At 34.0% G+C, this 15,926-nt stretch overlaps 1 long non-coding RNA gene across 2 annotated transcripts; it reads right to left on the bottom strand.

Moving 5' to 3' along the window:
- Positions 1-289: 289 nt before the first annotated feature.
- Positions 290-13,213, bottom strand: LOC128639075 (uncharacterized). Of its 2 annotated transcripts, XR_008399141.1 has the most exons (4): positions 12,766-13,213; positions 7,492-7,653; positions 2,214-2,303; positions 290-1,540 (listed from the first exon to the last, which is right to left on the bottom strand). It is a non-coding gene; the product is annotated as an uncharacterized LOC128639075 (long non-coding RNA). The 2 variants fall into 2 exon arrangements; XR_008399140.1 differs by lacking the exon at positions 7,492-7,653.
- Positions 13,214-15,926: the final 2,713 nt, after the last annotated feature.

Below are 15,926 nucleotides of genomic sequence, written 5' to 3'. Positions count from 1 at the left end.
CACGGTAATAAAGTTAGTATAAAATGCATTGTTTTGCAGTTGTTTTCTCATGGAACTATTTAGGAACAGATATGTAGCATGGTTAGCCTTGAGAAGTGAGCAGGGAACATTTCACATTATGAGAATGAGAATTTGCTCAATATTCAGAGCTAAATCATATAAAGGGGGGGTCATGAAAATATAATGCAAAGTTGTTTCATTATGCATAACTAAACATTTTAAATAAACATTTCTTGGAGTTTACTGTTTCTTTAAAGGGAGACTAAAGTCAAAAATAAACTTTCATGAATCAGATAGAGCATGCAATTTAATAAAAAATAAACTTTCCAATTTACCTTCATTATCAAACTATGCACACTTTATATTCAAACTTTATATACACACTTTATATACACACTTTATATACACACTTTATATACACACTTTATATGCACACTTTATATGCACACTTTATATACACACTTTATATACACACTTTATATATACACTTTATATATACACTTTATATACGCACTTTATATGCACACTTTAACTATATGCACACTTTATATTCAAACTTTATATACACACTTTATATACACACTTTATATACACACTTTATATGCACACTTTATATGCACACTTTATATTCGAACTTTATATGCACACTTTATATGCACACTTTATATACACACTTTATATGCACACTTTATATACACACTTTATATGCCCACTTTATATACACACTTTATATGCACACTTTATATACACACTTTATATGCACACTTTATATGCACACTTTATATGCACACTTTATATGCACACTTTATATTCAAACTTTATATACACACTTTATATACACACTTTATATGCACACTTTATATGCACACTTTATATGCACACTTTATATACACACTTTATATGCACACTTTATATACACACTTTATATACACACTTTATATGCACACTTTATATACACACTTTATATGCACACTTTATATACACACTTTATATGCACACTTTATATGCACACTTTATATACACACTTTATATGCACACTTTATATGCACACTTTATATACACACTTTATATGCACAATTTATATACACACTTTATATGCACAATTTATATGCACACTTTATATGCACACTTTCAGCTCCTACTGAGTTCACAGTGTATACAGATGAGCCTATAATTTGATGATGGCTATCACATGGTACAGGAGGAAATTTCAAATTTACTAGAAAAAAAACTATTGCTTGTTTGAGTAAGTTATATTGCCTTGTCTTTTTATTAGGCAATTGCTGATTATCCAATTCACTGTATTGTATGGTCCTTTAATGAAATATTGAGATTAGTGGTGTTCCAGAAGTATTTTTGGCCAGACTGAAGACATTCGGTGAAAGACAGTGCCTCACTTGGGGTATTTGACAAACTGACACTCTGTCACACTGAGTGTCAAACTCAGCTTGTCAAATACACTCAGTGCAACACATAGGTTTTTGAAGTAAGGGTGTAACTCTGCCATCTTGCATGTGATATCTTCCAAATCCACAGATTCCTGAAACAAAATAAAACCAGATTATTCTTTGCGTAGTATATATTATTGCAAATCCAAATAACACTTTTTATTTGTCAGAAATATATTTTATTTATTTATGTAAAACCTTTTATGAAAACTGTATTTTACTTTTGCAATGGAGTAAATACTATAAGCTAAGGAACCTGTTGGTGCTCTACAAATACCTGATAATAATAATAATCACTGATACAGGGAGAAGTTCTGATATATATATTGCCTTGCAATGTACTGATACAAAAGTTCTATACCTAGTTTGAAAATGGACATTTGAAAAATTGTAATGTTTGTTTTGATGAAAAATCTGATCAAAGCATGTGAACCCAGTCATCTACTGTACATATGTGACGGCTCAACTCCAAAACTATTTGATTTTGTGGTCAGTGGCGGGAAACCTTATGGCACCACTGCCCAACATGGTACTCACAACAAATGTGCTAGCCTTCTGACTTCTGTATACCACCATCATTGACTACAATTGCACTTAAATGAACATTCTTATATAAAATACATTTCTATTTTGTGTTAGTATGTGTTATTGTTAAACAAATTCCTGTCTTTTACTAATTCAACACAGATAAGCAGTCAAATGTGCACTCCATGAGCACCACCTATCTGAGGATATGGCCAGTGATTGGTGGGGTTACATGTATACCTGGTTGTCAGTTGCTCACCACCTCATCCTCATCAGAGGAGCACAATGTTGACAATGTACTGTATATAACCTTTTACCTGGCTTAAACACCTAGTAAAAGAAAAAGAGTTTGTTTTAAAATAGAATTCTATAATGAACTAGATTTATATATATATATATATACTAGAATGACCCTTGTATACTTTTTGTCTTATGAATTACTAATACATATTATAGATTTATAAGAAAACAATATTTTAATGTTGCTTCAATGTCACTTTTTATTTATTTATGTATTGTTTGTTTGTTTAAAATAAAGTTACCATGGGTATTTGGGATAATTTCTTTTAAATATTATTGCCATTTCTGATATAGACTGTCAAAAATGTTTTCCATCTCTGAGACAATTTATTATTGGCAATAGAATTTTAGCTGATTAAGCTCTTATTCTAATATGTATGATATTTAATAAATCTTATTTCTAGGCATCAAAGTGATTGGTTGCCTAGAGGATTCTCTTACATTAAAATAAAAATCTTCCATTTTGTTTATATATCAATTGTAATATAACCACAAGTGCACAAGTAACTTTAATATTGATCCCCTGAAACTGACCAGCAGACAATCCCACATCTCTGGGTGGTTGCCACCTCAGTCATGTTTTCCTGGACAACTATGAGTTACACGAGTTACATATGATACAGGGAGGAACATTAATAGCGTTACTGGATAGCACTATCTATATCCCCCTGCACATTCAACAGCCTGTGTCAGATGCTTAAAGGGACACTGTACCCAAAAATTTTCTTTCGTGATTCAGATTGAGCATGAAATTTTAAGAAACTTTCTAATTTACTCCTATTATCGAATTTTCTTAATTCTCTTGGTATCTTTATTTGAAATGCAAGAATGTAAGTTTAGATGCCGGCCCATTTTTGGTGAACAACCTGGGTTGTCTTTGCTGATTGGTGGATACATTCATCCACCAATTAAAAAGTGCTGTCCAGAGTACTGAAACCAAAAAAAAGCTTAGATGCCTTCTTTTTCAAATAATGATAGCAAGAGAATGAAGAAAAAATGATAATAGGAGTAAATTAGAAAGTTGATTAAAATTGCATGCTCTTTCTGAATTACAAAAGAAAAATTTTGGGTTCAGTGTCCCTTTAACTAGAAACCGCAGGGTCCAGGTGCAAGAATCTAAGAAGGCCCCCCCTCCCACCCCCCACCCCACAAAAAAAGGTGAATTTGATACACATCTTTTTTTTTTTAACATTTAACACAGAAAAAAAAACGTGAATCAGATTACATGTCTGCAAAAAACATAATTTATGTAAGAACTTACCTGATAAATTCATTTCTTTCATATTAGCAAGAGTCCATGAGCTAGTGACGTGTGGGATATACATTCCTACCAGAAGGGGCAAAGTTTCCCAAACCTTAAAATGCCTATAAATACACCCCTCACCACACCCACAATTCAGTTTAACGAATAGCCAAGAAGTGGGGTGATAAGAAAAAAGTGCGAAAGCATATAAAATAAGGAATTGGAATAATTGTGCTTTATACAAAAAAATCATAACCACCACAAAAAAGGTCGGGCCTCATGGACTCTTGCTAATATGAAAGAAATGAATTTATCAGGTAAGTTCTTACATAAATTATGTTTTCTTTCATGTAATTAGCAAGAGTCCATGAGCTAGTGACGTATGGGATAATGACTACCCAAGATGTGGATCTTTCCACGCAAGAGTCACTAGAGAGGGAGGGATAAAATAAAGACAGCCAATTCCTGCTGAAAATAATCCACACCCAAAATAAAGTTTAATGAAAAACATAAACAGAAGATTCAAACTGAAACCGCTGCCTGAAGTACTTTTCTACCAAAAACTGCTTCAGAAGAAGAAAATACATCAAAATGGTAGAATTTAGTAAAAGTATGCAAAGAGGACCAAGTTGCTGCTTTGCAAATCTGATCAACCGAAGCTTCATTCTTAAACGCCCAGGAAGTAGAAACTGACCTAGTAGAATGAGCTGTAATCCTTTGAGGCGGAGTTTTACCCGACTCGACATAGGCATGATGAATAAAAGATTTCAACCAAGATGCCAAAGAAACGGCAGAAGCTTTCTGGCCTTTTCTAGAACCGGAAAAGATAACAAATAGACTAGAAGTCTTTCGGAAAGACTTAGTAGCTTCAACATAATATTTCAAAGCTCTAACAACATCCAAAGAATGCAACGATTTCTCCTTAGAATTCTTAGGATTAGGACATAATGAGGGAACCACAATTTCTCTACTAATGTTGTTGGAATTCACAACCTTAGGTAAAAATTCAAAAGAAGTTCGCAACACCGCCTTATCCTGATGAAAAATCAGAAAAGGAGACTCACAAGAAAGAGCAGATAATTCAGAGACTCTTCTGGCAGAAGAGATCGCCAAAAGGAACAAAACTTTCCAAGAAAGTAATTTAATGTCCAATGAATGCATGGGTTCAAAAGGAGGAGCTTGAAGAGCCCCCAGAACCAAATTCAAACTCCAAGGAGGAGAAATTGACTTAATGACAGGTTTTATACGAACCAAAGCTTGTACAAAACAATGAATATCAGGAAGATTAGCAATCTTTCTGTGAAAAAGAACAGAAAGAGCAGAGATTTGTCCTTTCAAAGAACTTGCGGATAAACCTTTATCTAAACCATCCTGCAGAAACTGTAAAATTCTCGGAATTCTAAAAGAATGCCAAGAAAAATGATGAGAAAGACACCAAGAAATATAAGTCTTCCAGACTCTATAATATATCTCTCTAGATACAGATTTACGAGCCTGTAACATAGTATTAATCACAGAGTCAGAGAAACCTCTTTGACCAAGAATTGAAGAAGAATAATAATATTATGAGAATCATGATCTGTTACTTGTTGCGCTAAAGTTTCCAACCAAAAAGTTGAAGCTGCAGCAACATCAGCCAATGATATGGCAGGTCTAAGAAGATTACCTGAACACAGATAAGCTTTTCTTAGAAAGGATTCAATTTTCCTATCTAAAGGATCCTTAAAGGAAGTACCATCTGACGTAGGAATAGTAGTACGTTTAGCAAGGGTAGAAATAGCCCCATCAACCTTAGGGATTTTGTCCCAAAATTCTAATCTGTCAGACGGCACAGGATATAATTGCTTAAAACGTTTAGAAGGAGTAAATGAATTACCCAATTTATCCCATTCTCTGGAAATTACTTCAGAAATAGCACTAGGAACAGGAAAAACTTCTGGAATAACCACAGGAGATTTAAAGACCTTATCTAAACGTTTAGAATTAGTATCAAGAGGACCAGAATCCTCAATTTCTAAAGCAATTAGTACTTCTTTAAGTAAAGAACGAATAAATTCCATTTTAAATAAATATGAAGATTTATCAGCATCAATCTCTGAGACAGAATCCTCTGAACCAGAAGAGTCATCAGAATCAGAATGATGATGTTCATTTAAAAATTCATCTGTATAAAGAGAAGTTTTAAAAGATTTTTTATGTTTACTAGAAGGAGGAATAACAGACATAGCCTTCTTGATGGATTCAGAAACAAAATCTCTTATGTTATCAGGAACATTCTGAACATTAGATGTTGATGGAACTGCAACAGGTAATGGTACATTACTAAAGGAAATATTATCTGCATTAACAAGTTTGTCATGACAATTAATACAAACAACAGCTGGAGGAATAGCTACCAAAAGTTTACAGCAGATACACTTAGCTTTGGTAGTTCCAGCACCAGACAGCGATTTTCCTGAAGTATCTTCTGACTCAGATGCAACGTGAGACATCTTGCAATATGTAAGAGAAAAAACAACATATAAAGCAAAATTGATCAAATTCCTTAAATGACAGTTTCAGGAATGGGAAAAAATGCCAATGAACAAGCTTCTAGCAACCAGAAGCAAAGAAAAAATGAGACTTAAATAATGTGGAGACAAAAGCGACGCCCATATTTTTTAGCGCCAAATAAGACACCCACATTATTTGGCGCCTAAATGCTTTTTGGCGCCAAAAATGACGCCACATCCGGAACGCCGACATCTTTGGCGCAAAAGAACGTCAAAAATGACGCAACTTCCGGCGACACGTATGACGCCGGAAACAGAAAAGATTTTTTGCGCCAAAAAAGTCAGCGCCAAGAATGACGCAATAAAATGAAGCATTTTCAGCCCCCGCGAGCCTAACAGCCCACAGGGAAAAAAAGTCAAATTTTTAAGGTAAGAAAAATAATTGATTCAAGTGCATTATCCCAAATATGAAACTGACTGTCTGAAAATAAGGAATGTTGAACATCCTGAGTCAAGGCAAATAAATGTTTGAATACATATATTTAGAACTTTATAAACAAAGTGCCCAACCATAGCTTAGAGTGTCACAGAAAATAAGACTTACCCCAGGACACTCATCTACATGTTTGTAGAAAGCCAAACCAGTACTGAAACGAAAATCAGTAGAGGTAATGGTATATATATATAAGAGTATATCGTCGATCTGAAAAGGGAGGTAAGAGATGAATCTCTACGACCGATATCAGAGAACCTATGAAATAGACCCCGTAGAAGGAGATCACTGCATTCAAAATAGGCAATACTCTCCTCACATCCCTCTGACATTCACTGCACGCTGAGAGGAAAACCGGGCTCCAACCTGCTGCGGAGCGCATATCAACGTAGAATCTCGCACAAACTTACTTCACCACCTCCATAGGAGGCAAAGTTTGTAAAACTGAATTGTGGGTGTGGTGAGGGGTGTATTTATAGGCATTTTAAGGTTTGGGAAACTTTGCCCCTCCTGGTAGGAATGTATATCCCATACGTCACTAGCTCATGGACTCTTGCTAATTACATGAAAGAAAGAGGTACCCTGTGCCCACAGTCTGTGAGATGGTCTGACCCCCTATTACTGTATATAGTGACACTGTTTAACCCACCAGTACTGTATATAGTGAGTTAGTGACACAATCTGTAATCTGCCGGTGAGATGGCTGGCCTGACCCTACCCGCCTCAGTACTTTATAAAGTGACCACAGTAGTCTGTGACATGGTCCAGCCCCCCCATACTGTATATAGTGGTACTGTATAGACTGACACTGTTTACCCCCCGCCCCCCATGCTGTAGTAACAAGGTCTCTAATTTGCTGATTCCACAAACATACACACACATACATGCATAAATACATACACACACACATAAACACCAATGGGTAAAACAGAAACACTAACCCCTGTAGTCAGAGACAGAGACACTAGCTAAGCATAACATCACACTCACATGATATCAGTGCAGGCAGTGGCAGGTCAACGTTTTTTATTGAGATTTTTTTTTTTTTTGAGCTGGGTCCCCATCCTCGGGGGCCCAGTCACAGTTGCGATCCTCTGCATCCCTTGTAGTTCTACTCCTGGCCTGTGTAACTCATAATTAGCTACCCTAAATCTATTAAAGGGATAGAAAAGTCAAATTTAAACATACACAATTCAGATAGAGCATGCCATTTTAAGACACTTATAAATTCACTTCTATTTTCAATTTCCCTTTGATCTCTTGGTATATTTTGTTGAAAATGAATGTGTATGTATCCTATACTTCTGAGAGCTAGCTGGTGATAGGTGGTTACACACATTTGTCACTTGTCATTGGCTCACAGATGAGTTCATCTAGCTCCTAGTAGTACATTGCGGCTCTGGTTCTTACTTTAACTATGTGTTTAATTAATCTGCAGGGTTTAAACACACAGTTATATTCTGTACAAGCAATAATGTAACAATAAAATGTTCTAACATATTAGAGCATTTTCTTTTTGCCCTTTTATATAACTTTAAGTAATTTCCTAAACACTTTCTTCAGCCATTACTAACTGAAAACTTCAATGATCTCCAATATACCAGCTCTTTAAATATTCCTGAGTAAATGGTATTAAAAAAAATGCCTGAACTTCACCCTCCTCAAGCAGTGATTAACTTTAAATAGACTTTGTAACCCTCAGACAAGTTAAAGGGACATAAAAGTACAAAAATAAAATGATCTTATGTATTATAGAATTAAAATATTGCACTATTGCTTGCATATAACTTTGTCAGAGTTAAACACATAGTTAAAGTCAGCTCCCTATCAGCAATGACATACTGGGTGCTAGCTGAATACACTTGGTGAGCTAATGTCAAGTGGCACCAATCAGTAGGTAGCATCTAGTAGTACATTGCTGCTCCTGAGCCTACCTGGGTATGCTTTTCAACAAATGATAAAAGAAGTCTCTTCTGAATGATAAAAGTTTAGATTGGCTTTCCTGTCTTATTAAGTTTTAAAAACCACAAAATGGTTGTGCATTTCATGATCGTTTTCATATGAAATCATTATTGAAGCATATAATCTCCGCTGCATCATTTACCATTTCTGTTGCAAGTGCCTTTTGCCCATCTCTTTCTACTTGTAGCACTACCCTTAGCTGTTCTACTGGAAAGATCTAATAATGTATTTAGTGGAAACTCTGGTAGGCTGATATATAACATCTGAAAAGTCTATTACTGCCTATTCTAAACAGTGTTTTATGGCAACAGCAGTGGCCCTTAGTAAAAGAAATGGCTTGCTCTGAAAATCTGTTACTTCAAGGATCAATGTGTATTTCTTGCAATCTCAGGCATGCATTATTACTTCATTGATTTTCAGCTTGCAATGTCTTTAAATCTTAGCTGCATTTGTATATATGTATAGAGATATATAGATGATATATAATAGATAGATGGGTAGATAGATAATAGCTATATAACAGATAGATGATAGATAGATAGATAGATAGATAGATAGATAGATAGATAGATAGATAGATAGATAGATAGATAGAAGATATATAATATATAGATGGATAGATAGATAGATAGATAGATAGATAGATAGATAGATAGATAGATAGATAGATAATAGATAGATAGATGATAGATAGATTAAAATATTGAATTGTGTAATAAAAACAAAGGTTAAAAATCATGGAGTGGTTTTCATATTCAGAGCTACATATAGTATGTATAGCTACATATAATGGCTACAGGTAAGTAATGATAAATATTATGGTTACAGGTAAGTAATGATAAATATAATGGTTACAGGTAAGTAATGATAAATATAATGGTTACAGGTAAGTAATGATAAATATAATGGTTATGAGGTAAATAATGATACATATAACTGCTATAAGGTAAGTCATGATAAATATAATGGCTGCAGGTAAGTAATGATAAATATAATGGTTACTTACAGGTAAGTAATGATAAATATAATGGCTATGAGGTAAGTAATGATACATATAACTGCTATAAGGTAAGTCATGATAAATATAATGGCTGCAGGTAAGTAATAATAAATATAATGGCTACAGGTAAGTAGTGATAAATATAATGGCTACAGGAAAAAAAATATAAATATAATGGCTATTAGGTAAGTAATGATAAATATAATGGCTGCAGGTAAGTAATGATAAACATAATATCTGCAGGTAAGTAATAATAACTATAATGGCTATAGGTAAGTAATGATAAATATAATGGCTATAAGGTAAGTAATGATAAATATAATGACTATGAGGTAAATAATGATAAATAAATATAATGGCTATAGGTACGTAATGATAAATATAATGGCATTGGCTATTAGGTAAGTAATGATAAATATAATGGCATTGGCTACAGGTAAGTAATGATAAATATAATGGCTATTAGGTAAGTAGTGATAAATATAATGGCTACAGGTAAGTAATGATAAATATAATGACTACCAGGTAAGTAATGATAAATATAATGGCTACAGGAAAAAAAATGATAAATAAAATGGCTATTAGGTAAGTAATGATAAATAAAATGGATATAAGGTAAGTAATGATAAATATAATGCCTATGAGGTAAATAATGATAAATAAATATAATGGCTATAGGTAAGTAATGATAAATAAAATGGATATAAGGTAAGTAATGATAAATATAATGGCTACAGGTAAGTAATGATAAATATAATGACTATGAGGTAAATAATGATAAATAAATATAATGGGTATAGGTAAGAAATGATAAATAAAATGGATATAAGGTAAGTTATGATAAATATAATGGCTACAGGTAAGTAATGATAAATATAATGGCTATTAGGTAAGTAATGATAAATATAATGGCATTTGCTATAGGTACGTAATGATAAATATAATGACTATGAGGTAAATAATGATAAATAAATATAATGGCTATCGGTAAGTAATGATAAATATAATGACTATGAGGTAAATAATGATAAATAAATATAATGGCTATAGGTAAGTAATGATAAATATAATGGCTATTAGGTAAGTAATGATAAATATAATGGCATTGGCTATTAGGTAAGTAATGATAAATATAATGGCATTGGCTACAGGTAAGTAATGATAAATATAATGGCTATTAGGTAAGTAATGATAAATATAATGGCATTGGCTATAGGTAAGTAATGATAAATATAATGGCTATTAGGTAAGTAATGATAAATATAATGGCATTGGCTACAGGTAAGTAATGATAAATATAATGGCTATTAGGTAAGTAATGATAAATATAATGACATTGGCTATAGGTACGTAATGATAAATATAATGGCATTGGCTATAGGTAAGTAATGATAAATATAATGGCATTGGCTATAGGTAAGTAATGATAAATATAATGGCTATAAGGTAAGTAATTGTAAATATAATGACTATGAGGTAAATAATGATAAATAAATATAATGGCTACAGGTAAGTAATGATAAATAAAATGGATATAAGGTAAGTTATGATAAATATAATGGCTACAGGTAAGTAATGATAAATATAATGGCTATAGGTAAGTAATGATAAATATAATGGCTACAGGTAAATAATGATAAATATAATGGCTACAGGTAAGCAATGATAAATATAATGGCTATTAGGTAAGTAATGATAACTATAATGACTATGAGGTAAATAATGATAAATAAATATAATGGCTATAGGTAAGTAATGATAAATAAAATGGATATAAGGTAAGTTATGATAAATATAATGGCTACAGGTAAGTAATGATAAATATAATAGCTATAAGTAAGTAATGATAAATATAATGGCTACAGGTAAGTATTGATAAATATAATGGCTATTAGGTAAGTAATGATAAATATTTTGGCTAGCAGGTAAGTAGTGAAGTATTTTCAGATTAAATAAATGACCACCTTCAAGCCACATTTGTCAGACATTTAGGGCCAGATTACGAGTGGAGCGCAAAATTGCGCTTACATGAGTTTAATATTTGCGCTTCACTCAGTAATACCAGCACACGCAAATGTGTATTAGTAATACAAGTTTAGTGCAATGCAAACATGACCTCGCGTTCGTATTGCACGGAAGCTTTGCGCTCCCGATAGCGCATTTCCGTAGGCTCCAGTGGGAGCCTTGTTCTCATGATGTTAGACACAGCAGAGAACCTAGCGCAGCAAAGACAGTAAGTCGCGCAGGGATTTGCAGCAAAATTAAAATATATATGTATATGAATATACATATATATTTTGAGTGATAACACAGACCCCATAGACCACTATGTTAAAGCACTTTTCAGTGCTGTTTTTTTCTAACACCCACACCCGCACACTTTAACCCCTAAAAACTGCTTTGTTCAGTTAATTTAAAAAAAATTAAAGATGCGCCTAAATTTTATTTCATTAAGGAACTTCAATCTTACATTTGGGGGCAATTGGGGGACATTTTTAAAATTAACCAAAGGTCTGACCTCTGGTTGATTTTTTGAGCGGTAGCAATAATCAGCCATTACAAATGATATATATATATATATATATATATATATATATATATATATATATATATATATATATATATATATATATATATATATATATATATATATATATATATATATATATATATATATATATATAGCAAATTTTCCCGTTTACGGGTGTGCAATAAATTAGCACTCCACTTGTAATCTAGCCCTGAATGTCACAGCAATGTTTTACATTTTTTATATCAGTAATTCCCTGGAGAGCAGAACTCAAGCATGTGTAAGATGTTAAATAGAAGGGGCAGAAGCATCATATCCAAACATATATATCTTAAAAAAATAATCTGGGCAGAACTAAGGAGCCAATGATCAAAAACTCTCTGGCATGGAGAGAAATCATTTTGTTTATTTATTTTTTAGTACTCTAATGTAATGTGTCTCTAGTTCACATCCAGAACCAGTTTAGTGAGATAAACCGCTCCAAAGATACAATTTGCCTTGTTAAATTGTTTTAAGAGACCTCACAGTACTAATGAGACAGGTAATCTCACCAGAGCATCAGATCATCAGCCTCTCGGTGAGACATAATACTAGATCTATTATATTAAATACACCTGGTTTAACAATCTAAGCAAGTTGGATTCTCACTGTAACACCTCAATATCAATTAGCAGGGTGAGAAAATATATACAGGTCATTAGACAAATAAAAGGAGAAATACTACAGAACAACAATTAAATAAGTTACATTTTGGGTTATAGTTAGTACTCACCTCCAGAATCCAAATGTTACAGCTGATTGGCCAAAATTGTTCTCTGAAGAAATAGAAGTGTCAAGTACGGATACAGACAAAAACTTAAAGCGATAGATAGAAGGTCAGAGAAATGCAGAACATGAGTAAGATCAAGCAACAATGTTTTAAAACAGGCTTAAGTAGCAGAGGGAAAATATTTTGCTTGTTTTTCAGCTATTGGTGATATGGACAGAACAATCATGGGAGATAGAATTGCTAGGCTTAATAAATAAAGTTTTAAACAATAAAGCATTAAAGCTAATAATGTAGGAGAAGTTTGCTATAGGTTTAGGAGTCATAAATCAGATTTTAGGATGAGGTAGCAGGAAACGCAGGTCTTAGGCGCACATGAGGGAGCTCAGGACACAAGTGTATCTGGAGAAGGAAGGCCTCTCATTATGAAGGCAGTTACACTTCTTGAAGAGGAAGCTTACAATGAGGAAGATAAGTTTGAGGTTTGTCAGCAGGAAATATCTGGATGTGAAGTGACAAAATATCAAGTGAGTTGTGAAATGTGCAAACAAACTAGTATCTAGCTGAATACTCTGCCTCAGTTATATGTGGTGGGGGCTAGTACTCAGTCATGTGACAAGTGCTGCGTGAATCAGTAACTCTACATAATCACACAGTGTAAAGGAAGGTTAAACAAATTAGTAAACTAAATACAGGTAGCCCTCAGTTTACGCCGGGGTTAGGTTCCAGAAGGAATGGTTGTAAATCGAAACCGTTGTAAATTGAAACCCAGTTTATAATGTAAGTCAATGGGAAGTGAGGGAGATAGGTTCCAGGCCCCTCTCAAAATTGTCATAAGTAACACATAATACATTATTTTTAAAGCTTTGAAATGAAGACTTTAAATGCTAAACGGCATTATAAATGTAATAAAATAATCATACAACACAGAATATATAATTAAACTAAGTTAAATGAACAAAAACATTTGCTAAACAGCATTATAAACCTAATAAAATAATCACACAACACAGACTTCACTTGCATTTTTGTGCAAACAGTTCTTTCTTTGCATTCCAAACTGGACTGATTTATAGACAGGAAGATCTTGTTCCTTTGAAATCTGCTCGATAGCTCAGGTCTGGTTAAACTGATTAATTTCAGCTTGCTTGACTTTGCTACAACACAAGCGGACAGCTCCACCTACTGGCTATTTTAATAAATGCACTGCTTCTCAATGCTTTTCAATATCAGTCACATGACTGGAAAAAAAGGTTGTTATTCTGAAACGGTGTAAATTGAACCGTTGTAAAACGAGGGCCATCTGTATTTAATTCCAAAATAATGAGACTTAATACTTAATATAAACGTTTAGTTGTAAGAGACAATTTTAGGATTATATGAGTGTAGTTAATTTACCATTTGACAATGCTCACTGTCAGTCACTATATTTTATCAAGAAGAGGCATAAAAAAAATTTAATTTCACCACTGACTCATTCCTTGGCGAACTCTAACAAATATATTGTGGACTTCTCTATTTGAAAAATACATTACTAGAAAGAACTGGATGATAAAAGTAATGAGGGAAATGTAAACAATATATATAAGGCTGGGAAATGTTACTACAGGGAGTGCAGAATTATTAGGCAAATGAGTATTTTGACCACATCATCCTCTTTATGCATGTTGTCTTACTCCAAGCTGTATAGGCTCGAAAGCCTACTACCAATTAAGCATATTAGGTGATGTGCATCTCTGTAATGAGAAGGGGTGTGGTCTAATGACATCAACACCCTATATCAGGTGTGCATAATTATTAGGCAACTTCCTTTCCTTTGGCAAAATGGGTCAAAAGAAGGACTTGACAGGCTCAGAAAAGTAAAAAATAATGAGATATCTTGCAGAGGGATGCAGCACTCTTAAAATTGCAAAGCTTCTGAAGCGTGATCATCGAACAATCAATCGTTTCATTCAAAATAGTCAACAGGGTCGCAAGAAGCGTGTGGAAAAACCAAGGTGCAAAATAACTGCCCATGAACTGAGAAAAGTCAAGCGTGCAGCTGCCAAGATGCCACTTGCCACCAGTTTGGCCATATTTCAGAGCTGCAACATCACTGGAGTGCCCAAAAGCACAAGGTGTGCAATACTCAGAGACATGGCCAAGGTAAGAAAGGCTGAAAGACGACCACCACTGAACAAGACACACAAGCTGAAACGTCAAGACTGGGCCAAGAAATATCTCAAGACTGATTTTTCTAAGGTTTTATGGACTGATGAAATGAGAGTGAGTCTTGATGGGCCAGATGGATAGGCCCGTGGCTGGATTGGTAAAGGGCAGAGAGCTCCAGTCCGACTCAGACGCCAGCAAGGTGGAGGTGGAGTACTGGTTTGGGCTGGTATCATCAAAGATGAGCTTGTGGGGCCTTTTCGGGTTGAGGATGGAGTCAAGCTCAACTCCCAGTCCTACTGCCAGTTTCTGGAAGACACCTTCTTCAAGCAGTGGTACAGGAAGAAGTCTGCATCCTTCAAGAAAAACATGATTTTCATGCAGGACAATGCTCCATCACACGCGTCCAAGTACTCCACAGCGTGGCTGGCAAGAAAGCATATAAAAGAAGAAAATCTAATGACATGGCCTACTTGTTCACCTGATCTGAACCCCATTGAGAACCTGTGGTCCATCATCAAATGTGAGATTTACAAGGAGGGAAAACAGTACACCTCTCTGAACAGTGTCTGGGAGGCTGTGGTTGCTGCTGCACGCAATGTTGATGGTGAACATATCAAAACACTGACAGAATCCATGGATGGCAGGCTTTTGAGTGTCCTTGCAAAGAAAGGTGGCTATATTGGTCACTGATTTGTTTTTGTTTTGTTTTTGAATGTCAGAAATGTATATTTGTGAATGTTGAGATGTTATATTGGTTTCACTGGTAAAAATAAATAATTGAAATGGGTATATATTTGTTTTTTGTTAAGTTGCCTAATAATTATGCACAGTAATAGTCACCTGCACACACACACATATCCCCCTAAAATAGCTATAACTAAAAACAAACTAAAAACTACAAATAACCGATAATAATAAAAATAATAATAAATTGACACTGACTTATCTCTTTAAGATGGAGTATATTCGTTCCTTATTAAAAGAGGTGTTGATTACTTTGGATATTGAGGAAACTA

Source organism: Bombina bombina, chromosome 1, assembly GCF_027579735.1.
Source record: "Bombina bombina isolate aBomBom1 chromosome 1, aBomBom1.pri, whole genome shotgun sequence".
In the NCBI taxonomy this organism is placed as follows: Eukaryota; Metazoa; Chordata; class Amphibia; order Anura; family Bombinatoridae; genus Bombina; species Bombina bombina.
Note: the sequence above shows the minus strand (reverse complement) of the source record. Positions and strands in the feature narration are given on the sequence as shown.